At 46.1% G+C, this 24,022-nt stretch overlaps 1 long non-coding RNA gene across 1 annotated transcript; it reads right to left on the reverse strand.

Annotated features, from left to right (window-relative positions):
- Window positions 1–3,746: 3,746 nt before the first annotated feature.
- On the reverse strand, window positions 3,747–23,986 carry LOC146404949 (uncharacterized). The gene is made up of 3 exons (XR_014839808.1): window positions 23,707–23,986; window positions 22,082–22,150; window positions 3,747–6,330 (listed from the first exon to the last, which is right to left on the reverse strand). It is a non-coding gene; the product is annotated as an uncharacterized LOC146404949 (long non-coding RNA).
- Window positions 23,987–24,022: the final 36 nt, after the last annotated feature.

A 24,022-nucleotide genomic window follows, 5' to 3' on the forward strand; every position in this document is an offset into this window, starting at 1 on the left:
GGTGAAAATGAAAAACACTGCATGTGCCAGAATCGCCATTGTTGTTGGTGTCTTCTCTACCAGACTTTTATCGTGTCCTTTGTAGAACCTTGTTCTTCCTCTAGATTTTTATATTTGAAAAAGAGAAGCTGAACAACAATAAAAACCTATATTGAAATAAAGTGGTAGGAATTATTTTCAGTTCGGATATCACTGTACAGGAGCAACTTATGTATCATTACATATCTTATCAGTCCCAGGCTGCCCTGGGCTCTTTTAGCTATTAGCATAAATATCTACCTCCTGAAGGCGCAGCTCATCCTGACTTTGAAGGGCTTTCAGTATCCCCCCCCCCCCCCCCCGCCACTCTCAAGCAGGGTCTGGAAATATTCTGCTGCATCTCTAGCTGGTGTCTCCTGGGGTGAAGTTTATCACCAACGCACCTGCTTTGGCCCAAGGCCACAGCCTCCCTATCTCACCCTCATGGTACATCGCTAACCCACCTATTTGCCCAGCCTTCCATCAGGCGGTGGTTTCTTCTCACCAGTTTCCACCTGCAGCTGAATCCCAGCTCTGAGCCCCAGGCTAGTCAGCAGGCGACCTCATCCCTAATCAAAGTCTTGACAGCCCCTCTCCAGAGTCCCTTTCAGGAGCACTGATGGTCCTTCCTGATCTATGTTTAATACAGAAATCCTCACCTGATGCTGATAACCCCGTGCATCTCCCAGCCCCAAATACCAGCCCATTGGTACTGCCCCAGGTTAAGGTTCCTGTGCTCTTTGGAGACAAGACACTCTTTCTGAAGGGACCAACCTCATGCCCTGGGCTACTCTATCCAGGAAGCTACCTCCCAACAGCCTCAACTCATTTCCTTTCCTTCCTGGGAACCTGCACTATGTCACAGTACAAAGCCAAAGTAGCATCGCTAATATCCCCTATAGCAGAAATGATTTCTACTCAGCAAATATTTCATGTGCTTCCCTACATTTCCAAGGTTCCCTTGCAAGCAGAGTGCGGCCATAGTAGCTGCTCAGGTCAGAATGAGCAGAAATTGTCATTTATATCCCTTCTGGGATGAAGCTGCTTTGAATCACTTGCCTCTCTGTCCATTTCTTCCCAGGTTATAAAACCCTTGGATGTAACAGCCTCCACAACATGATCACAAGATGCAAGCCAGATGCTCATCTTCATCTGATATCCCCTGAGTGAGAAATAACCCCAATGACGTTAAGCCAACTTCAGAGTCCCATTCTTGGGATGACTAATGATAATGATCCCAACTGATTCATTCTCCTCCTTAGACTAGTGAGGATCGTGTCTCCAAACAGTCTCCTCACATATGTAAATACTTCAGTGAAATGCCCATTTGTGAAAATTTTTAGGACATGGCCAGTCTGCTTCTGTGAGTACAAACAACCAAGAGAATACTTTCACATCTTTTATAAATCCAAGTTTCAAACGCCTGGACAGCAGCTATATCCACGAATGTCACAAATAAAGCTGGATTCTTGAATTGCCCCAGCATAACACAGCCCATACTGCTGAGAACATGCTAAGTTGTTTTTGCAAGGCTAAACACCAATGACCAAAGTACAAATGTCACATGCTGTAGTCAGAAATGCCAGGCAGAAATAAAGACCTTGTTGAATCGTTTCATCAATGCCTTGTTTCCTTTGTCCTGGAAAGCATCCCATGGTGTCGCTTCTTTTGATATTCGTCCCCAGCATCTCTGCCGCAGAAAGGCGCTAACCCTTCCTCAGATCTGCTGGCCTAACAAGGATCATTTAAAGGATTCTGGGCAAATGCTAAGGACCAAGATGGAGGGAGGAGGTGATCTTTGCCGCCCCTGGCCAGAAATGACATTTACTGAGACCACATCCTAAAAGCATCCTCAGGAGCCACGGAAGATATTTATTTAGCACCTAGCCTGTGCCAGGCAGCTCCCTAAGGAGGTTTTTTTCCTTAACTCCCCACAGCAACTCTACCAATTGGGCAAGCTACAGCCATTGTAAAAGAAAGGATTTTGAGTCCCCGAGAGGCTTAAAAACTGAGACCTGTCACACTCCAAAGCCATGCTTTTTCCATGACATCATGGGCCCTCCATTCAGATGCCTGTGCCACTAGCCAGATGCCTTCAAGACATTTGGCTAATGGCCAGTCTAAGAAGAGAGCAGGGCAGGGACAGAAGCTAGCCTCTTGAGCACCTACTATGTGCCAGGCCCTGTGCTAAGGCTTCAGCTCATCCTGCTGCCTGACCTTGTGCCTGGGGATCAGATCCCTCAGGCCCCCTTCCAGGTCACACGCGCCTCCTTTATTAATGTGCTAGGTGCCACTGAACTTCTTTTTAAGGAAATATTTTGGACCACTCAATCAGTTGTTTGGGTTCAATGAGAAATTGATGCCTCTTTATTCAAGGCTCTGTCAGAAGCTTGGAAAACATCGCACTACTTTGAAAAATGAGGTTTTTTTTTTTTTTTTTTTTTTAAGATTAAGGGAAAAAAAGGCCCAATGATTTGAGAACCTCTCCCGTTGCCAGTTGGCCTCGCTCCTTCCTGGGGAACCTGGCGCCGCTGACCAATCAGGAGCGACCATGGCAATAAAAGCACCCCCTCCCCCTCCATGGTGGCTTTCAAGAGTGATTACTGAGAGGGATTCATAAGCCTTGGTTTTGTGTTGTTTTGTTTTGGAGGGTTTCGTTTTTTTCCCTTGCACTTGGAGAATAAGTTAATTATGATTGGTTAAAATTTGTGTGTTTTTGCTTTTATCCCTGAACCACAATTAGAGCTCCTGACAGCCTCCTGGCCCTCAGAAATTCCAGCTGGTATAATAATTGATAACCGTGGTTATGAATAGATTGGACACAAGGCTGTGAAAGAATGCCCAGCCACTTCAGAGGGGCATTTATAGCGTGCTGAAGGGAAAAGAGAATTTCAGGCCTGGAAAGCTTAGAAACAGAACGAGTTTTTATCAGTTTCCTTGACACTGGCAGATCAAAGCCTGGGTTGCACTCTCTGAGGCTTACAGATAATGGGGTGGCTGCTAATTCATTCTGCGGCTGGAGCTGAGGCCTATTCAGAAGGGTAAACCAGGGAGTTTTCATGTTGCTGCTTTGTAGTCTTTATCAGGCTACCAATGCAAGAATCACCTTTTTATTTTAATGAGACATTTGAAAAGTATTTGATTCCCTCTGGCTATAGGGGCTCCTTCCCCGGCTGAGACGGTAAGAAAGGGTCGCCCAATGGAGCCTCATTTTCTGAAAGCAAGAGTATCTGCATTCCACCCACCCCCTCCCCTTGTCAGTTTAATAATTTCAGTGCAAGTGAAAGCTGGGGGGAGTGGGAAAGGAACAGAATACGCTTGCTATTAAATCCGAACTACTTGCACTTGCTTTTTATTTATTTTTTTCCTGAGCATGAGCAAAGACACAAGTTCGAATCCCTACCCCACCCCTCTCTATGTGTGCCTCTTTGGGAAGAGCTTCCTGCCCTTTCCTGAGCCTCTTTTTCCTCTTCTGTGAGATGGAAATAATAATAACTGCCCAGTCACGTTGCTAATGATGCCTAATCCTGTACTGTATCTAAATATCTAAAGCAGAGGGACTCGGCAAGCATCCTGTGGTGGCATTAAATAAACGGATTGTCTCCACTGAGCCTCACAAAACTCCCTTAACTGTGTTGGGTAGAGATTTTTCATACCATAAATACTTGCTAAGCATTGTTACAGGCTGAATAGAGTCTCTCCCCAGTTCACACATTCAAACCCTAATGCCTAGTACCTCAAAAGTGCCTGTATTTGGCCATCGGGTCTCTAAAAATGTAATTAAGGGAAAATGAAGGCATGAAGTAGGACCCTAATCCAAGAGGGCCAGTGGCCTTATAAGAAAGGGTGACGAGGATGCAGACACACCTGGCGGCAAGACCGTGTGAAGATGCAGGAAGAAGAGGACCATCTGCGAGCCCAAGAGAGCAGCCTCCGAAGCAACCAGTTCTGCCGACACCTTGATCTTACACTTCCTGCGAAAACATAAAATTCTATATTTTTTCTTCTTATGGCCACACCTGGGGCATATGAAAGTTCCTGGGCTAGGGGTCGAATTGAACCTGCAGCTGAGGCCTATGCCACAGCCAGGGCAATACCAGATCCAAGCCGCATCTGTAACCTACTCTGTAGCTTGTAGCAATACCCGACCCTTAACCCAGGAAGCAAGGCCAGGGATTGAACTTGCATCCTCATGGACACTATGTTGGGTCCTTAACCCACTGAGCCCCAATGGGAACTCCTAAAATTCTATTCTTTAAGCCACTCGGTCTGTGAGGCTTTGCTGTGTCAGCCCTAACACTCACAGAAGCCTTCAGCTGGTATCATCTTTAGCTTACAAATCCTAACTGAGGTCTATTCCAGGCTTAAGGGACTTTTCTATGTTGGCAGGAAGGACATGAGAACTACAGAGAGAAGGCATGGGTGTGGCCCCAGCTCTGCTACCATCTAGCAGTCATTGGAGCTGGAGCAGTGGCTTCTCAAGTCTCAGTTTCTTTCTCTAGAAGAATGTGAGGCTCCTTAAAACAGAAAAATGCTGTACAGATATTTGTCATGGTCCCAGGATTTCTCCAGGTGAGACAGGGGTGGGGCCCACTGTTCACCCAGATCTCCCACCTCCAAACCCGTGGCTTCTCTTCTCAACACACCTCGTAGGCAAAGCGTGTCACTGCCTGAGAGCAGCTTCAAGTAAGGCCCCAAGGAAGCCACCTAGAACTCCTGTCTGTTCAGGTTTGGGGAAAGAGAAGAGGCCTAGGAGGATTGTGAGGACCCGGGTCCCTGGTCATCAATTTCTGCTCCTGGACAAGTCAGTGACTCACTCTACCTGAGCCTGGACAGCCCACTCTGCCCCATGCGTGACCCCTTCTACCTCCAGGAGAGGAATACCATCTGGCATCTGATGGTGACAGCATCATCTCTGTGTGGCTGTGATCCAATCAGTCATAAATAGGTATGTGTCTGCGCCCCAAAGATTCTGGAAAGTTCCACTGAGCTATGGCTTCCAGCAGACGATCAGAACCTAGATGCTGGTTCCACAAAAGGTCGGTCTCAGGAGTGAATCGTACATCTACCAAAGGATCTCATCCCCAAGCTTCCTGCTCTCAGAAGCCCCTTTTCCCCATCTTTCTCCATCTCAGACCCCACTGCAGGGTGCCCAGTTCTTTGCAGGCCAAGGACCCTGTCAATCAGTCCAGAGACCAGTAGGGAGGCAAGTGCCCTGTGATTCGGATCAGCCCAGGCTTTTTCCCATCCATAAAATGAGATGTAATCTACAGGGGGAACAAACCCATAGCTGGTGCTTTTTCTTTATCATCCACAAGAGTCTGGCAGGATGCTGTGTGGGGAATCTGCTCTCAGTAAATATTTGTGAGCAGAGTTTAATTTCTCATAAGTTTGCATACACATGTGAAACAGCTTCCTGGCATTTTCACTTTGATTGGCAGAACTGGTTAAATAAATCAAAATACGCAGAATAGTTTATGAGTGTGGACATATTCATAATGATTCAGAAGCAAGCCTGACCTCATACAGAAAAAGCATCACAGCATCTCTGGAAATGTTAATGCTGCCTTAAAGGTTAGAAATGGATTATCCTGGACCAATGGAACAGTCCTGTAGTCCCTGCCTCCAGGCTCTGGTCCATTTTTCTGACTGCTTCTGGGGAGATAATGCAAAAACATCCATCCGATTGCATCATTTGCTCTGCTTAATACCTCTTCTTCCCCAGGAGAAAAGTCAAATTCCTTAAAGAGGCATTGCAGATTTCCACCATAGCGAGCCAGCCAACATTCCCATCTTCATCTGGGAACTCTCCCACCTTCATCTTTCAACTCTCTAAGCTTTTACTGCCTCCCTGTGCATCAGCATTCCCCATGTTCATCTGCTAACTCTCCAAGTGTCTACTGCCCCCCACCCCCCTGCATATTTCTCTGAACATGCCTTGCCCTTGACCTCCACACAGTGGTTCATGTGCTTCCCCCAGCCTGGAGTGCAGTAGCCTACATTCGCTGCCTGTCAAAATCATACTCAAGTTCAAGACTCAGCTCAAATGCCACTTCCGATCTACAAGCTCTTTATATCTTGTCGAGAGTTTGTGCCTCCTTCTCCACATGTCTGAATTATTTTATTCACCCTGGCATCAGCCATGATTTGATGGAGTTGGGGAAGAAGGGATGAGGGGAAAGAAATTAAGACGAGCTTGTAAAGCAAATCGAATTACTTTCTAGAGGGGTTACCTGATTTCTGGCAGGACTCTTTAAGGACAGCACCTCAACTGAATGTTTTCGTCCCAGAGTTTTGGTCCTGATCCTTAATCTTGAATCCAGAAACACAAGGACAACATCAAATTAACTCTAAATACAAAAAAGATTGATAAATACATGAGAATGTTAACCTATTCATTGATAATTGAGAATATACAGGTGCAGATGCTAAAGTACCTGAAAACGCTTATTTGCAATAACTTACCCTCTGCCTCATCCTGAAATTCTGATACCTTAGAATTGAAATTATTTCCACACATGGTGTCAGGTTAGCCTAGACTGAGAAGCAGAATGACTTGAGGATATTGCACTTGAACTTGAGAAGGTAAGACGTGCTACTCCTGAGAAGGTAGCCTCCATAGGCAATCAATGATTGCGGGCCCAGATGCATATCAGTGTTGGATGGATTTTAATGTTTATGTCTCCTAATCTTTCTTTTCTATGACCATGGTCCTTCTACTGCTCCTTTTTTCTTTAATCTATTAATGTCATGTGAAATCACAGTCAAGGGACAGTGTTGTTGGCCTGGAAATATTCTGCTACTTTCCATCCATTGATTTACTCGCTCTCAGAATTCTAGGTGGTCTCCATTATTGGTTAATAGATGATGTTGTCCAACCTTGTCTGAGAGCACAGTGAAGAAAGGGTTTGTGTTCTATTATCTCTCCTCCATTCATCAGTTAGCTCACTGGCTGGCATAAAACATGTGATAAGTAAACTTTTGAATGAATAGCTGTCATAAGGGATGGACATGTCCATGGATGTTTGGATGGATGAGTTGATGGATGAATAGATGGACGAGGAAATAAACGGTACTGGAATCCTGATTCTATCCTTGCTTTGGAAGGAGATTCAGTAAGAAAACAAACAAACAAAAAGCTTTGACGTACAGCCATGATGGATGTTGGAGGATTTCCCACAGTGATAGTGGACGGTTTAGAAAAATCCAGTTAATGCTCTTTGCCACGTACCACCTAAAATTACCGAGCAATTACACAATACCAGCTCTCTAATTTGGATGGGGAACAGGGTCTCTTACGGAACCAATAAACTTGTTACTTGAGAATTGCGATAAAGCTGTACTGGAATTACCAGGGTTGGAGGCATCCACGCACAAGAAAACATGTAGCCCTAAAATGAAACAAAACAAAACTGAATCTGTCTCCAGAAATTCAGAAAGCTTTTCCATTTCTTTCATGATTTGAAATTTGAAGCCAGAAGATCAGCATTTGAATTCTGACCCAGCTACTTAGTTGTGTGACCTCTGGCCTAGCTTTACCTCTTGGACATCAGTTTCCTCATCTGTCAAGTGAGGATAATCATTTCTGTCCTGCAAAGTGGATGGGGATCATTTGAGTAGGATAACATCCACGAAAGCCCATTGTATGTGACAGACTATTAAAGGAATGGCCGTTGTGGTGCACATGTATTGTTTGCCCATCATGGTCCCCCTCCTGGGAAATGCTGCTCTCCCACCCTGAGTGGTCCAGGAGAACACCTTCTTACAGATTCAGCCTCACACTCCACCTTTGGCTGAGACAGGGGTGGACACATGACCCAAACTGGACCGATCAGTGCCTTTCTCCAGGATTTTCAAACTGAGATGAGAGAAAACAGACCGATAGACACATCCCCTTTCTGACAAGGACAACGAGCAATGTGAGGCCTAAGAGGACCCGTAGGCATGATGTTGGCAAAATGAAGAAGGCCAGCCCAAGCAGATGGAGCCCGTTTGTCCAGAGAGGCCAAGATGACAGGGGCAGAACGTGCAGTCTGGCTTGGCAGTGCCCGAGTCCCTGCTCCAGAGGTCCCTGAGGACAGGCCACGCTGCTTCTCTTCCCCTAAGTCAGTGAGGCAACGTGAGTCCCCGCCCAGGTGAAGTCAAGCTGAGTTCTTTCCACTTGCAAACACGACATCCTCAGGGAAAGAGGGTCACTGATAATTCATCACTCGTCCCTTCATCGTAAGCTTCCGGAAGACAGGGATGTTTGTAAGTTTCCTCACTGCTGTGTTCCCTGTGGCAGCCCATAACAGGCACACAACACACACAAGTTGAATACGCCATTATATTATAATGGTTATAATAAGCACTGGTGTATATAAGCTCTAATTATTAGGCAAAATTCGGGAGCTTTTAGAGGACAGTACTGCCCTTCTCAGAATCTTCCTTTTCCCACATAAAGCACATATATTTTCATATTTTGGTATAGTGTCACTTGAACGCAAATAATTCAGAACAACATTAGTAGGGACATGGCAGTGGTCTGTAATTTTAAACTCACACTGTTCATTCCTGAAGTTCTAGGTTTATAGACTATAATGCTAGAAACAGTGAGGTTTGGGGTCGGACTAAACCCCAGCTTTGAATTTGGCAAGTTAAAACTCTCAGATCCTCAGGTCCCACATCTGTAACATGGGTTTGATATTTATATCATGATTTTGGGGAGGATTCTATTAGATAACAAATATTAAAGGAACCGGCACATAGGAGGTGCTCAAGATATAAACTCTGTTATTTTTCTTATATGTGTTAGACATGTAGACATACACATATATGCTCAAATAATGTGTAGTGTATCATCTTAAATGCCAGTGGGCTGAAATGTCTTCCAAGTGAGTTCTCAAGTATGTAGTAGATTCTGCATCCCCAGCAACCCCATCATTCCAAACCCAAAGTGAGCTTCGGAGAACTTCCTCAAGCTGCCTGAAACAGACCTTCTTCAGTGCGAGCTGCTTTCCAGAAAGCAGTTCTGTGGACTCACGCCCTGGCAATCTCAGCCTAGGCTGTGCCGCCCAACCCCCACCCCTCCGCTCCCTGAGAGCCCCCAGCAGAGCTGGCACTCAGAAGTGCCTTTTCATCCCCCAGAGCCATGGTCTCACCCACATCCAGTCCTTGCCGTGGCCCCCAGCTCCCCCGACCCCTCTTCCCTAAAGTGCTGGGAAAATCCTCTGCAGAATTATCAGGGGTCGGGCCAGCTTTGAAGAGCTGGTGGTTATCTTTATGGCTTCTGCTGGGCTGAGCCTAAGTCTAAGAAAGGTCGTGACCTGCTCTTCCAGCCTCCTGGAGGAGAGAAGAAAAGGAAATGGCCAGAAATTACAGAAAGAGATTTTAAATCGATAAACGAAGCCACCTCCCAGCCATGCCGAAGGGACAGCCAGTGGCTTATACCCAGTTGTCCTGGTGGGCGTAAAGTGATTCTCACTCTCAGAATAACAGGACTTAATTCTGCTCTGACAAATTGCAGCCCTGCTTTGGTTAAATGTCTGTGATACAGTTTAGGTCTCTGGCCCTCTAGAATCTTCAAGGTTCTCTCCAGGACCTGAGGCCACTGCCCCTGCATGTGGTTCAGGTGTGCTCGGCCTCCAGCAACTGGGAACAGAGCAAGTATTTTAGTTTGTGTTTCCCACAGTGGCTTCTCAGAAGACAAGGCACCTGAAAATAATTTGACACCTGGAATAATAATATTTTATAACTACATATACCTGTATATTATGTGAATTATTTATTAACGTCTCTATATAAGATTTTATATTATATTAAATCCAATTGGCATCAGACAGTAAGTTGACATATAAAGCAAATGGGGAAAACCATTAGCTAAGTCTAGTCCAGTATCTATATTTGCCGGTATGATTATCAGATCATAAATAGCTGTGCTATACATATTTATAGATACATATATATGATATCCTGTTACATATAAATACCCACACTTCTGTGCATAAACACAGAATAACCTCATGTCTAATTCGAATCTGAAAAGTTACATCTGGTTTAAATTTTAAAATTGATCTAATCAGCATATTTATTTTTTAAAATTATATAACAAGACCATTATACCATGAATGTAATCCTTTTAAGAAACAATAAAACTCTGTGGTGACTTTAATGGAGATAAAATAACTATTTCCTTCTTAAAATGATATTTTCATTTTTTTGCAAGTCAGTCCTGGAAACCAAATGTCATGTGACCGTCTAAGACTTACTCTCTACCCAAACAAAATAATAAGAATAATAATGGCTACTGTTCAACATCTGATATATGAAGTGCAATGTTATATGTCATTTTCATTTTTGTATTTATTTATTTATTTATCTTTTGGGGGCTCCACCTGTGGCATATGGACATTCCCGGGCTAGGGGTCGAACTGGAGCTGTAGCTACTGGCCTACACCACAGCCACAGCAATGCAGGATTCTGCACCACGGTTTGTAGCAACCCAAGATCCTTAACCCACTGAGCGAGGCCAGGGATCAAACCCGCCTCCTCATGGATACTAGCTGGGTTCATTACTGAGCCACTGTGGGAACTCCATTATATCTTAAACCTCACCACAACCTTGCCCATTTACCTACTTAGCTTTCCCATTTTACAAAATAGGTCCAAGGAAGAATGTAGCTGGTTGACCATGCAGTCAGGATTTGAGCTGAGATTTATCTAAAGCCAGAGACTTGCGCCCCATCCGCCACCAAACCATCCACCACCTCCCAGTCACGACCTGAAGGCAAAATACTAGCCACAGCTCCCTTGTTCCCCTGTTGTCCATCACTGCCTGGTCTGTGTCCCCAAGGTCCTGTCCACCCACAAGAGGACAGAGATGATTGGAGCAGAGGCTCCCATACTTTCAGCAGCTGCTACAGACTGGATGTGTTAGAAACACAAGGTGAACCAACCCCTGGGCTTGAGAAACTGCTGACTTCAGTCATTTGGGGAGGAACCTCCCCAATATCCAGGAAGGCATGAGGATGAAATGAGAAGAAAGTAAAGATTAAATCTCCTGATCATCATAATACCCTTTGTTTAGGAAAATCTTTAAAGAACAACAAAAAATCCATTAGAACACATTTTCCAAGGGGTCACATTTTGCTGGAAGACAGAGCTCTACTTTACACATCTGCTTTCAACTCTCAGTGAAATGAGGAAAGCAAACTTTCTTTGTTGCTAACGGTGCATATCCGGGTAAGAAAGCTGCCTTCCAAAACTCAACTTCCTCAACCAATTTCCACTCGGAGGCCAGAGCCCCCACCACAGAAACGGTGAGGGCGGGAACAGGGGGTCTGAAAACTCGCTCCCCATGTAGGGGGCTCTGAGCCACCAGCCTCTGGATAGCCCCTCACTCCTCGTTCCTTCCTTCAGTCCTTAGCAAGTGCTCGTTGAGGACCTACTGTCTTCTGGGATCAGGCAGGACAGAAATGAAGATAATGATGGCTGGTCCCAGGAGCTCACAGTCTTGGAAAGGAAAGGAGACACACAGTGGGTGAGAGGGCACCATTGCAGCAGCATGAGGGCCATCATGGTGCTGTGGCCTGGGTAGCATGTGGGCTTCCAAGAGCGGCTGCACATTCTACTTAGGGATAAAATGGCCCCAGAAAGACGCATCCAGCCCTCCTACTTGCTGAGGGAAAGGGAAAGGTCTCCATGCAAATCCATGGGCTTGCCCTCTGAGATGCCACACCCAGCCAGTTATGAGCTCTGAAGGTCCCCAGGCAGAGTAGCCGCAACTTCACAGGGTGGAAGATAGCAAGCAAGATATCCCATTCATCCTGCACGCCCCATCCCAAGTGCAACTTCTTTCAGAAGACGCGTACAGACGCGAATTCCCAACCTTGGAACTGTGTCATGGCATGTCTCTTCCATGACATGAGGCATGAACTCTTTCTTGCGACTCTTGCTTTGCCCACAGAATTTCCACCCAGGGACTGAAGCAGAGAATACAATTTGGTTTACCGATTCAACACCCCCCCCAAAACTTTTTGTTTTGTTTTTTTGTTTTTTGTTTTTTTGGTTTTTTTTTTTTTTGTCTTTTTAGGGCAGAACCTGCAGCATTTGGAAGTTCTCAAGCTAGGGGTCTAATCAGAGTTATAGCCTACACCACAGCCACAGCAATGCCAGATCCAAGCAAAGTCTGCAACCTACACCACAGCTCACAGCAACACCGTGAGATTGTTAACCCACTGAGCGAGGCCAGGGATCGAACCTGCATCCTCATGGATACTAGCCGGGATCGTTACTGCTGAGCCATGATAGGAACTCCTCAGTGAACATTTTCCACACACCCACACTGAGCAGGTGCTGTGTGAAGAGTTGATTCCATGATGGGGCAGGCACCTTATCAGCCACCAGCCCCTACCAGCAGCCCCAGTGCACTCAGAGCCTGGCCCCCCAAGCCTCTCACCCTGCCTCATCTCCCTGCTTCCTCCTCCTTCATCTCAACCTCTGACTCGGGGACCCCAATGGATCAGGAAAATGAAAATAGATTATCCTGAAAAGACTGTTGAGAAAAGTCATGAATGGCCCTGTGAGGAGAAAAAAAGAGATGACCAGAGTGCTGGACCCTGCTCAGCCCAGCTCAGCTGAGGAGCATCCACGTAAATAACAAAGATAACAGTAAGCTCGCAGCTTTGATCTTCTCAAGCATCTCCACCTCTCTGTTCTTTGCTGACTTTTCACATTAGCTCCATTTTACACATGGGGAGTTTGAGGTTCCCAATAGCAAGATTCTCGCTCAAAGCCACAGAGAAAGGTAGCCTCCCTGCAGGGCACATGCCCTCCTCCCTCACCAGCCTCAGCATCCTCACCCATCCTAGGAGGGGACTTTGCTTTCTGATCTGGAGCTGCTGCCCTGCTGTGACTCCAGGGTCTGGAGAGGTCCTACTCTGACACTGTCTGCCTCTCCCGCTGAGCCAGCGGGACAGACCCGCCCCTTCTCTCTTCCAGGCCTGGGCCATTCCAGAAATACTTCTGACACAAGCTGGCTCCATAAGAGTTTACATATCTGGGTGTGCCCAAGTACGTGCTAGTGGTACTATGCATGGGCAGAGTGTGCAAATGCTTGTTTGTGTCTGTGTGTCCATGTTGATGTGCACTCAGGTGCTGGGGTGTTTACACTCTTTGTAACAAACGGTGCAAGTGTGTGTGTGTGTGTGTGTGTACATCCCTGTATGATTTTTGGTGTGTGTAGATGTCTCTGAGATACGTGTGCAGGTATCTTCATTGTGCAATGGTGGTGTGTATACATGTAGCTTTCCCTACGGTGTGAATGTATATTGTTCTCTATAGTATATGAGTGTGTCATGTCCTTGTGTCATGTGTGTACATGTGTGTAAATGTCTCTGGGTGTGTGTTACAGAGGGATAGATGAATGGATGGGGGTGGATGAATGGATGGATGGATAGATGGATGGATAGGGAGTGATGGATGGATGGATGGATAAATGGATGGATGGATAGATGGATGGATGGATGGATAGATGGGGAGTGATGGATGGATGGATGGATGAATGGATGGATGGCTAGATGGATGGATAGGGAGTGATGGATGGATGGATGGATGGATAAATGGATAGATGGATGGATGGGAAGTGATGGATGGATGGATAGATGGATGGATAAATGGATAGATGGATGGATGGGAAGTGATGGATGGATGGATAGATGGATGGATGGATGGATGGGGAGTGAGGATGGATGGATAGATGGATAAATGGATAGATGGATGGATGGGGAGTGAGGATGGATGGATAGATGGATGGATGGATAGATGGATGGATGGGGAGTGATGGATGGATGGATAGATGGATAAATGGATAGATGGATGGATGGGGAGTGATGGATGGATGGATAGATGGATGGATGGATGGATGGGGAGTGAGGATGGATGGATAGATGGATAAATGGATAGATGGATGGATGGGGAGTGATGGATGGATGGATAGATGGATATCTCTGAGATATATGTGCATATAGATGTTTCCGTGGTGCATGCGTGTAAGTTGTGTGTACCTCTATGCTGTGTGTTTACCTCTATGTTGTGTGTGTATCTGATGTGCAGGTGTGTGTATCTCTGTGGTGTGGGTGTGAGATGTGCTCCTGTGCAGATTACCGCTGACCAGGCTTTTCCACGAGCTGCAGCTGGCACAGCAAAATGCTGAGGGAGCAACTCGGGGGAAGTTAGGGTGGGCCTTCCTCATCCTCCAGGATGAGAACCGGGCAGCTGCCCAGGTCTTGTCCAGGCAGCAGAGGTTTCCCAGCCCTCGCTCCACAAAAGACCAAGAAAGCTGCCTGGGGGTGGGGAGGGCAGGGCAGGGCCAGGGAGAGCCAAAAACATTCCCAGAAAGGGGGTCTTAATACCATTCTGGGGGGGTTATCTGCCAGGGGTGGGGTTGGGGAGGGCTGGGCGAAGAGGTCTGAATAATGAGGTTTGCACTGGAAGATGAACAGAAGAGCAGAAGCAGGAAAGGGGGGGTTGCTCCTGGCAGAGCTGGTGCAGGAAGATCTGGAGGCCAAGGCTGAGGACTCTGAAGTCAGGGGACAAAGTTGTGAGGGGTGTGTGTATGTGTGCATGGATGGTGGTGTGTGTGTGGGTGTGTGTGTATGCACACGCACACACATTTACAGGTCCACACACTTTCAACTCTTTCCCACCCACTTCTGGCTTCCCCAGCAGAGCCGTCACCCTCTGGCAAGGCGAGGCGTGGTCAGCCCCTTACCTGCTTCTCCCCAGGGTCCCTCCCTCCACCCAGAAGGTGACCCCCGTGATTTCACAGGCTGCTGGGTCACCTCTGCAGGGTGTTGGTTAGAACACCAAGGCCCGGGGACTGTCAGAAACCACACAGACTCTCCAGGCAGACGGGCCTTTGTTCCAGGCCACTTAAAATGCTTTTATCTGTAGGTTTGCCTTGAACAAAATCCTGTTCAAATGGTCTAAACCTGACGATAAACCTAACCTTTTAGATTACAGTTTAAACTCGACTGCCACGCCGTGAAGGAGAAAAAGCAGAATTCCTGTGCGTTTCAGAAAACCTCTCTGAATAATCCCTTGAGCCTTCCCACAGGGCTGTGGCCCCCTAATGGATGCTTTGATGACAGCAGATAAAGGCCAAAGGTACTTTTATTCTCTCAGAAATTGCTCCAAATAAACAACCTTGATGATTAAAGCAATAGAAGTCCCCGGAAGATTGATGGCTTGGAAAATGCTGCTGAGTGAATGAATAACTTCCCCCTTTATTTCCAAAAGCTAATATTTGTCCACATTTGCTGCCTTTTAGAAAAAATGTGCCACCTTTTTTTTAACACCGAGTATTGGTCAGAGACAAACAGTCACCATCAGTTATCACTTGAACTTTAAACCAAGCCCCATCTGCAAGCGACTGAGGCCACTGTCACCATTCACCCACTATTTCAGCTGAGACCCTGGGCCTGTGCATGGGAATGCCATACCTGGGGGTGACATTTAGGGTGGGGCCAGGCCTGGCAACTCCTTTTGAAGGACTTAAAATTCTCCATCTCATTTTCTTCTACCCCAGGGTCACCGAGAACAAATTCTGGATGTTTTCAATGGCCAGGCTCACTCTAGGTCTAAACAAAACCTCCCTTGAAGGCCAAGAGAGTAGCCCTCAGCAAGCGCTTGCATGTTCTGCCCCAGTGGTCCTAAGGACGGTGCTGAAGTCTCTGTTGGTGAAAGGATTCCAGCCTTCATGGGTTGTCCTTGACAGCAAGGGATGCGATCAGCCCAGCACCCAGGGGCTCTGGAAGAGGTCTGGTCACAAGAAATGCGAGGAGTGGCACACAGCTCAGGGCTGAGCAGAGTCCCCATCTAATACACGAGGCTCACGGTCCCCTTCTTCCCATACTTGGGTGATAAATAGCTTTCAAATCAGCTGTTCAGATTCCTGAAAAATCTCCCCCCCCCACAGGTCTTAACTCCTGAATCTTGGGGTGTCCCTGCACCCTAAACACTGTCCCATCCTGAATGACTGCAGCTACTCATTTCCCACATTGCCAAATGTGCTCCATCCCAACAGAAGGCAGCAGAGCCTAGAGCTTCCCCTTACACACACACACACACACACACACACACACACACACACACACACACACACACACACTGTCCTCAAGGCTTCTGTGCCCCAGGCTTTACTATAGAGTGAGCTGCTGGCTGAGCTGCTGGCTGACCTTCCAGCTCCTCAATCAGCTCAGTACCTGCCACCGTTCCTTCTTCCCCAACTCAGCCTTCCACTCTCATGAAGTCATTTAGAAACTCACCATTACCTGGCACTGTGCCAGCTCTCAAACCATGAATGCAGATGGTTTGTCTCTGACCACTATCTCCTACATCCTTCCAGCTTTTTCTCAGTTCTTCCCCCTATTCATCAGTCCACATATGTGACTTCATTGAGACTTCTTACTTCTTAGAGCCCTTATCTTCCCTCTACCCATCAGCCTGTCCTCTCTTCAGCTATTCTTTCTCCAGACTGATCCAGAGACAACAAATCCCTGGATCCAGCCTATCAGCCATGGTCTCTGCATCCACACCCAGGATGCATTGCCTGAGAGCCAAGGATGCAGGTGGTCCTTGCTGCAAACTGTAGTCTCTTCCCATCCAGGTCTGTGATGCTACCTGAAATCCTGACACACCTCCAGCACCCAGCTAATGCCCATCTCCAGAGGCCATGTTAAAAGCCCCTCATTCTCTCAGACCCACCACCTCACAAGCTTGCCTCACAAACTTTGCAGAGTCACTCATGGATTAGTCACGGCGAGCGACTCTGAAAATAGCCAGCTGTCACACACACACATTAGAAACCACCAAAAGGAAAGTTCTACAAAGTCTTGCCAAATAACTTACCAACGTACCCACACCTCTAGCCTGTTCAGTCTCCCCCAGGTCCCATTAGAAGATGCTGAGCTTTCTTGTCTAAGCCTTATTACCTCTTTGAATCAGCTCCTGCCAGAGTCACCGGAAACTGCTTTCACTATGGAGACATTGGATGTGTCTCCTTATCTTCTCTTCCCTGCAAGTGTTCAAAACACCTGACCCTCTCTCACTTCTCCTCCTATTTTCCCATGCTTTCCAGTTCCTGGTCCCGAACCTGTGTGATGATCCTTCTCCTGACTCCTCCTTCCCTTGCCCTTGTTCTGATGTCTGTGTTTGGGGGGATTCATGTCACTCTTTTGAATATGCTTTCTGAGCATTTGCATCCATTCTGGGGCATCCCTGATCATCTTTGTGCTGAAGACGACAAATATTTGTTTCTAACTGCAGAGTTTCTCCTGGAGTGTGGGACCCTTGTCCTGCTTTCCTACCCAACATCTCTACGTGGATACCCCACAGGCACCTCGCATCCTATGGCCAGAACTGAGCTTACATGGTGCCCACCCTATGCCTGCTTCTCTCCTTGAATGACCCCATGGTCTTCCTGGTTTCCCAAGCCAGTATCCTGGGCATGATCCTTGATCTCTTCCTCTCCTCTGTGCATCAGAGCTGACCAGGCCCCTCTCTCCTGACTGTTCCAGTGTCCTCTTCTGTCCTCTGAAGACCATGAGAGCAAGGACATGTCTGAGCCATCTGGGCCCTTCCTAGGCTCTCAGTACATGTGGAGTTCATGACTGGTAAATTCTCTGAGGCAAGTGTTGTCATCGTGTTACAGATGATAGAGGCTCAGAAAAGTTAAAGAATTTGACCAAAGCCATCCTGTGAGCAAGGAGAGCCAAAATTTGAACCTCGATCTGTCTAAACCCAGAATCCAAGCCCTTACATGTTTGTCCTTTGTCAGATTTGATGACATGGCATTTTCCTATGCCAATATTCTGCTCATGCTTATGGGAAGTTGGAAGCAAGGCCTAGAAGATTTGCATTGTGAGTCGAACTTGGAAACCAACTTTCATGTGGTCTCTTAGGCTTTTAAATGCCATTTGGTCTCTGTGATGATTTCTGACAGAGAGGTTCCAAGGCCCTCCATATCATTGGGAAAGTTCTCTTAATCACCTCTGTCTGATGCTGGCTCAGACACCTAGTCAGCTCCCTCTCCTCCATTCTTCCCCATCTCTCCAGGTGGCCACTTGCCATCTGGCAGTTGTGCCCAAGGTCCCACTTTGCCAAATGTGCTCCATCCCAACAGAAGGCAGCAGAGCCTAGAGCTTCCCCTTACACACACACACACACACACACACACACACACACACACTGCCCTGTTGGACTCAAGGCTTCTGTGCCCCAGGCTTTACTACAGAGTGAGTGGCTGGCTGAGTCTTTGGTGAGGCCAGCCAGGTCATGAGCATCTGTGATATGTCTGGTTCACAGCATAGGAAGACTGGATATCTGGCTCAGGCAGGTCTGAGTTGGAGGAACAATATGGGATTTGTTGGCCTGTAGATGGTAAGTGAAAGGATAAGAATGTACGAGGTCGCCGGGGGGCGGGGGGAGCATGAAGAGTAAGATAAGAAAGGAGCCAAAGATAGACTCCTGGGAACATCAATCTTTGGGGAAGGAAGAAGCCTCTCGCCTGTGGGTGTTGAAGGGGGAAGAACAGTCAGAGGATGGGGGGCACTAAGACAATAGGGTGCCACGATATTCAGGAGTTTCCCAAAAGACAAGAATGCTTGATGTTGTCAAATACAATTGGAAGACCCTGAAATAACAACAACAACAATAATAAGATTAAGAGGAGGAAGAGAAGAAAGGGGAGGAGAAAGGGAAATGGAACCATTTATTAAATGTTTATTCTGTGCCAGGCCCCGTGTCAAGCAGTTCCTATGCACTTATTACACTAATTCTTAAAGTGGCTTTGTGCAATATATATTAATTTATCTATTTTACAAGTGAAAGAGGACTAGAAAATGTCCATTGGATTTGGCCAAAACTGTATCACTGGTAAACTTAGAAAAATGAAGTTTTTAAAGGAAAGTAACCAGAAACTTGATTGAAATGGGTTGAGTATTTAAGGGGGGGCAGGAATGTAGAGAAAGCAGAATGTTCTTTTGAGAAGTTTGGATGAGAGGGAAAGAAGCAAGATTTCACAGTGACTAGGAGATATTGTATCAAGAGAGGTTTGAGTACAGAAGAGGCTTGTACATAATACAGAATCTGAAAAGAGAGAGGTAGAAAAATGATGGAATGCACAGGTGGGGGGTGGTATGAAATTAACAAGGAAATATGGTGGTAAAACACAAGTCAAAGGCTGAGGGGTAGGAGAGGAAGCCATCCCCAAAGTTAAATGATTGGCAGATGGCTCTTACGGCCCCACCATAATGGGACACAAGAACATGCAGGGGCTGCAGGCTCCTTGTTGTTACTTTTTGTGACTGGCTAGAAGGCGTTAGAGCAGGGAGGCATATTAATGCACTGACCCCAAGTTGGAATATGACAAAAGGCCTTCAATGGAAGGGCTCAGACACACTGTGAAGACTAAATGTGATGCCTAGGTGGAATCCCTGCACAGCACTGACCCAGGCTGTATGCCCAGTGAACACACTGCTCCCCTTTTTTTTTTTTTTTTTTTTTTTTTTTTTGTCTTTTTGCTATTTCTTGGGCTGCTCCTGCAGCATATGGAGGTTCCCAGGCTAGGGGTCCAATCGGAGCTGTAGCCACCGGCCTACGCCAGAGCCACAGCAACGCGGGATCCGAGCCGTGTCTGCAACCTACACCACAGCTCACGGCAACGCCGGATCGCTAACCCACTGAGCAAGGGCAGGGACCGAACCCGCAACCTCATGGTTCCTAGTCGGATTCGTTAACCACTGCGCCACGACGGGAACTCCACACTGCTCCCCTTTACAGATTTTTCTCAGCAGTAAATTGAGGAAGTTATGTTACTCTAGCTCTGATATTTCGGGTCATGGGGCCATTTCAGAGAACTCTAACTCAGTGATTCACAAAGCGTGACCACGTGGCTCACTTCTAACAGAACATTCTGGAGAGTTTCTTAGAAAGTTAGATTCCAGGTCTGTTGCCTAGGGAGTGGGAGGGCCAGAGTCTCTGTGTTTTAATAAACTACAAAGAGAAACTCTGCATCTGAGTAAAGTTTGAGGACATGGCTTCCATGGGTCTGTCCCAGTATGGTTTATGTAGAAGCATTATCTAAGTCCTGACTATGGCATTAGTTGTGAATTTATGGCAAGAAACACCGAGACCACGTGTGGCCATCATGTTGGCAAACAGTTGAATTGTGAGGAAGTGAAACTCCTGACTGGGATTTAACATAAGCTCTTTTCCCAGAACTTTCCTGATGAAATTTAGGGGCAGGCTGCTTGTTTTAAGCCCACTGAGTCCTGGCTTTCACCCCTCTGCCTTCATGGAGGGCATCTTTCAGTATGTCCTTTGATCCAGCTGCTACTTAGGATTTTGTGTGCAGGCAACATGTCTCGCCCATGTTTCTCCTCTTCACAGTGTCTGGCTATTAGGAAAATATCCTTAGGAAAAAATAACAAATGCTGCACTATGATTATCATTCATTACATCTGCATAGCTCTTTAAAGTTTACAGAGTAACTCTATACACATTATCTCTTTATCCTACAAATTTGTGATTTGTAAAAAGATTATAACTTCCACTCAGAAAATTATATTAACTAAGACTCAAAGTGATTAGGAGGCAGGCACATCATCAAAAGATAGGATGGTGGCAGATCTAGAGGCCCCACTATGTGTCTTAGTCTACTTGGGTTGTTACAACCAAAACCACAGGCTGGGTGGCTTACGAACAACTGAAATTTTATTTTCACAGCCTGGAGGCCACAAATCTGAGATCAGGGTGCCATTCCAGTCTGCTGAGGGCCCTCTTCTGGGTCACAGACTTCTGGTCACATCCTCACAGAGTGGAAGGGGCTGGGGAGCTTTGTGGGGTCCCTTATAAGGCAGTAATCCCATTCATAAGGGCTCTACATTCATGACCTAATCACTTTCCAACGGTCCCACCTACTAATACCACCTTTCTTCAGGGTCAGGATTTCAACATGATGATTCCAGGGAACACAAGTGTTCAGACCAAAGCACCAGGATTTTCTGTCTCCAAGTCTAGAGTGCTTCTTATTGATTAAAATCAGATCTTCTGACTCATCTATTTCTGCAACTAGACTATCTAGTGCCTAGTCACTCCCTCAACTCCAGCCTCTTGGCCATATCCTCCCTGAGATGGCTATCAGCCTCCAGCCTGGGATCATTCCAAAGAAGCTGAGTTCTTGTCTAGGCTGAGTTTCTGATGAACATCTCAGTGTGTGGGTTACAGCATCCTCCCAGCATCAGCAACCAGCATCTCTGCTGGGCCCTCACAGCCTCCTTTTCCACTTCCTGGAACATGGTGGCTGGTGCTGGTACTCCAGGGCACGGCAGAGGCCACCAAGAACACTGTCAGGGTGAAAGCCCTGAGGCAGAAGCCCCTGATGGAAGCCGAGGGAACCCCCATGGAGGCCTGGGTCCTGGTGCTGAGTACTTTTTCATGCCAGAAGTTGCTTAAAATGTGTTGGGCTATTTAAATGGTTGCTAACTTCATGACTAAAGTGTCAAACCTAATTTTTTAAAACTTTAGAAAATGTATTTGAAAAGCTCTTTAAATGGAAACTTTTTTTTTCTGCCAAGTTTCACCATCGCACACATTTTTACAGCCCTTATAATTCCTTGAAAAAACTCAATGTATAATAGAAGTGCTGACAGACGCTGGACCATAGCAGCCAGTCTCACAGCTCAGCTGTATTTATTTTTCATTACACTTGACTCTAATTGGTACCGGTTTAACTATGGCTCATGCCAGCAAGAACCTTTTTAACTCAAACATCAGCCTAGGGAAATTGGCTTTTTTTTTTGCCCATATCTTGGCTCTTAATATTAGCGACTGCCTGTATTTCTCCCCTTCAAACTATCTTTATGTTAATTGAGAGGCAGTTAGATTCATTTTTCAGGAGCAAGGAATTTGAAATGAAACAGACAAACATTAATTCAGGTTCCTCTGTCAAGTTGACCTTCGGAAAGTCATTTAACTTTCGTGGACCTCAGTTTCTCCATTTATAAATGGAAACTGTAATTCTTACCTTGCAGAGCAGTGGTCTTTATCTTGTAGAAGGTCTGATATAAGGTAGGTAATGCAGCTGCCGGAGTCCCTAGAACATATTAGAAATTCAATACTTGATATTATTTTCTACAGATTGTATCTTTATAAATATTTCTACTAAGGATGATAATGTTTTATGCAGAAAAATAACCTCTTGTCTGATTAGTCCATGTGGAATTTTCTACTACTGTGATGAGGTGCAAAACCACACATTCATACAAGGAAAACTCCTTTGACAATTCCACTCTAACAAGGCCCTTTTTCATGAAAAAGCCAGCAATGTGGGGCAAGACCTGGCTTTGAGGTTCAAGGCTGCCTGGATCTTCCCAGCTGTTCTGAGATGCTCTTGGGCGTGGGAATTCTTCAAATGACTTTCAAGTGGTCCCCTTAGAGATGCTGACAAGTCCAATCAAATTCTCTTCTACTGGGCCCTGAGATGAAAGGCAGTGTCTGAGGTGTCTGAGAAATAAAAAAGATGCCCTGCCTGGTCCTGAGGAAAGTCCAGAGGAACAAGGCAACACATAGGCCAAGTTCCTGAGTTCTTTGAGATGTGCATCCTTCAGAGGAGGCAACATGAACAAAAGGAGTGTCTGCTCATCTGGATAAAGCCACTCTGGAATTCTGGCTGGAAGCCTTTCAACAGCAGCAAAGACTCCACTGAGGGAACTCAATGAGGACTTACTCCATAAACCCACCTGCATTTGTGCTAGGGGCTGGATGGCAAGAGCTTTCTCATCAATTAACTGCTATAGACATATGCATGTATATGTAAACGTCTATAGGTGTCTACCTATATATGTATATGTATGTGTGTAGACATATACACAGATGACCATGACCAAACCTCAGTGACCCTTCAAAACCAGGAGGGTTATTGCTATTTTGCAGCTAAGGATGTGAGACTTGGAGACGAAAAACAGCTTGCTAAGTACACACTGGGCTAAAGGGGCCAGTATTTGAACCTAAGTCTCTAGGACTCTTGACCACGGACCCAGCTATAGAGGAATCCAAAGAATCAAAGAACTCAAGCTAAATCTTATTTTACTGCCCCAAACATTTAAATAGCAAAAATAGAAGTTTTAAATGAGGAGTTCCCATTGTGGCACAGCAGAAACCAATCCGACTAGTGTCCGTGAAGATGCAGGTTCACTCCCTGGCCTTGCTCAGTGGATCAGGGATCTGGTGTTGCTGTGAGCTGTGGTGTAGGTTGCAGATACGGCTCAGGTCCCAGTTGCTGTGGTTGTGGCATAGGCCGGCAGCTGTAGCTCTGATTTGACCCCTGGGCTGGGAACTTCCATATGCTGCGAGTGCAGCCCTAGAAAGTTTAAGAAAAAAAAAAAAGGAGTTGTAAATGAAAAAATGGAACTACACAGAGCTCTACCCCTTTATGAGACTCTTTCTTACTTTTATTTGCTCCCTTCATCCTGGGCAGAAGCAGAACTGTAGTTGTCCAGGGGAGGATTCAGTGAGGATGAAACACCTACTGAATGCAGTAGCTCCTAGATCCATATAGACTAGGACAGTGGTAGACCACATGTATTCTGTCATGTAGTGGTTGAGACGACATAAGTAGCCATTGGGGTTCCTTAACAAGGCAGAACTGACCTGCTCATCATGCAGCATGTAGATGCCCAAAGAAGTTAAAGGAACAGACTGAGTGCCATCCCATCCAACTGGCAGCATCATTTGAGTCTGAGAGTCCCTAGATTTGGATACAGAAAGGAGAGACACACAGAAGTATGTTCTAAAGCTGTCTCGAGCTAAGCCAACACAATGAGTAGACTTTTGCTTTTATTATACCAGTCACGTGTTTCTCCTAATCAATGTCACGCATATCCATTATTTTAAAACCTTAAAGTTTATAAAAGTATTTATTCAGCAATTTAACTACCCATAGCAACACCATCCAGAGAATAGTAGT

The sequence above is a fragment of the Sus scrofa genome, chromosome 3 (genome assembly GCF_054392235.1).
Source record: "Sus scrofa isolate SSC_HxYL_T2T_F1_AM1 chromosome 3, Sscrofa_HxYL_maternal_Yorkshire_Landrace_v2.0, whole genome shotgun sequence".
NCBI classification, from domain to species: domain Eukaryota; kingdom Metazoa; phylum Chordata; class Mammalia; order Artiodactyla; family Suidae; genus Sus; species Sus scrofa.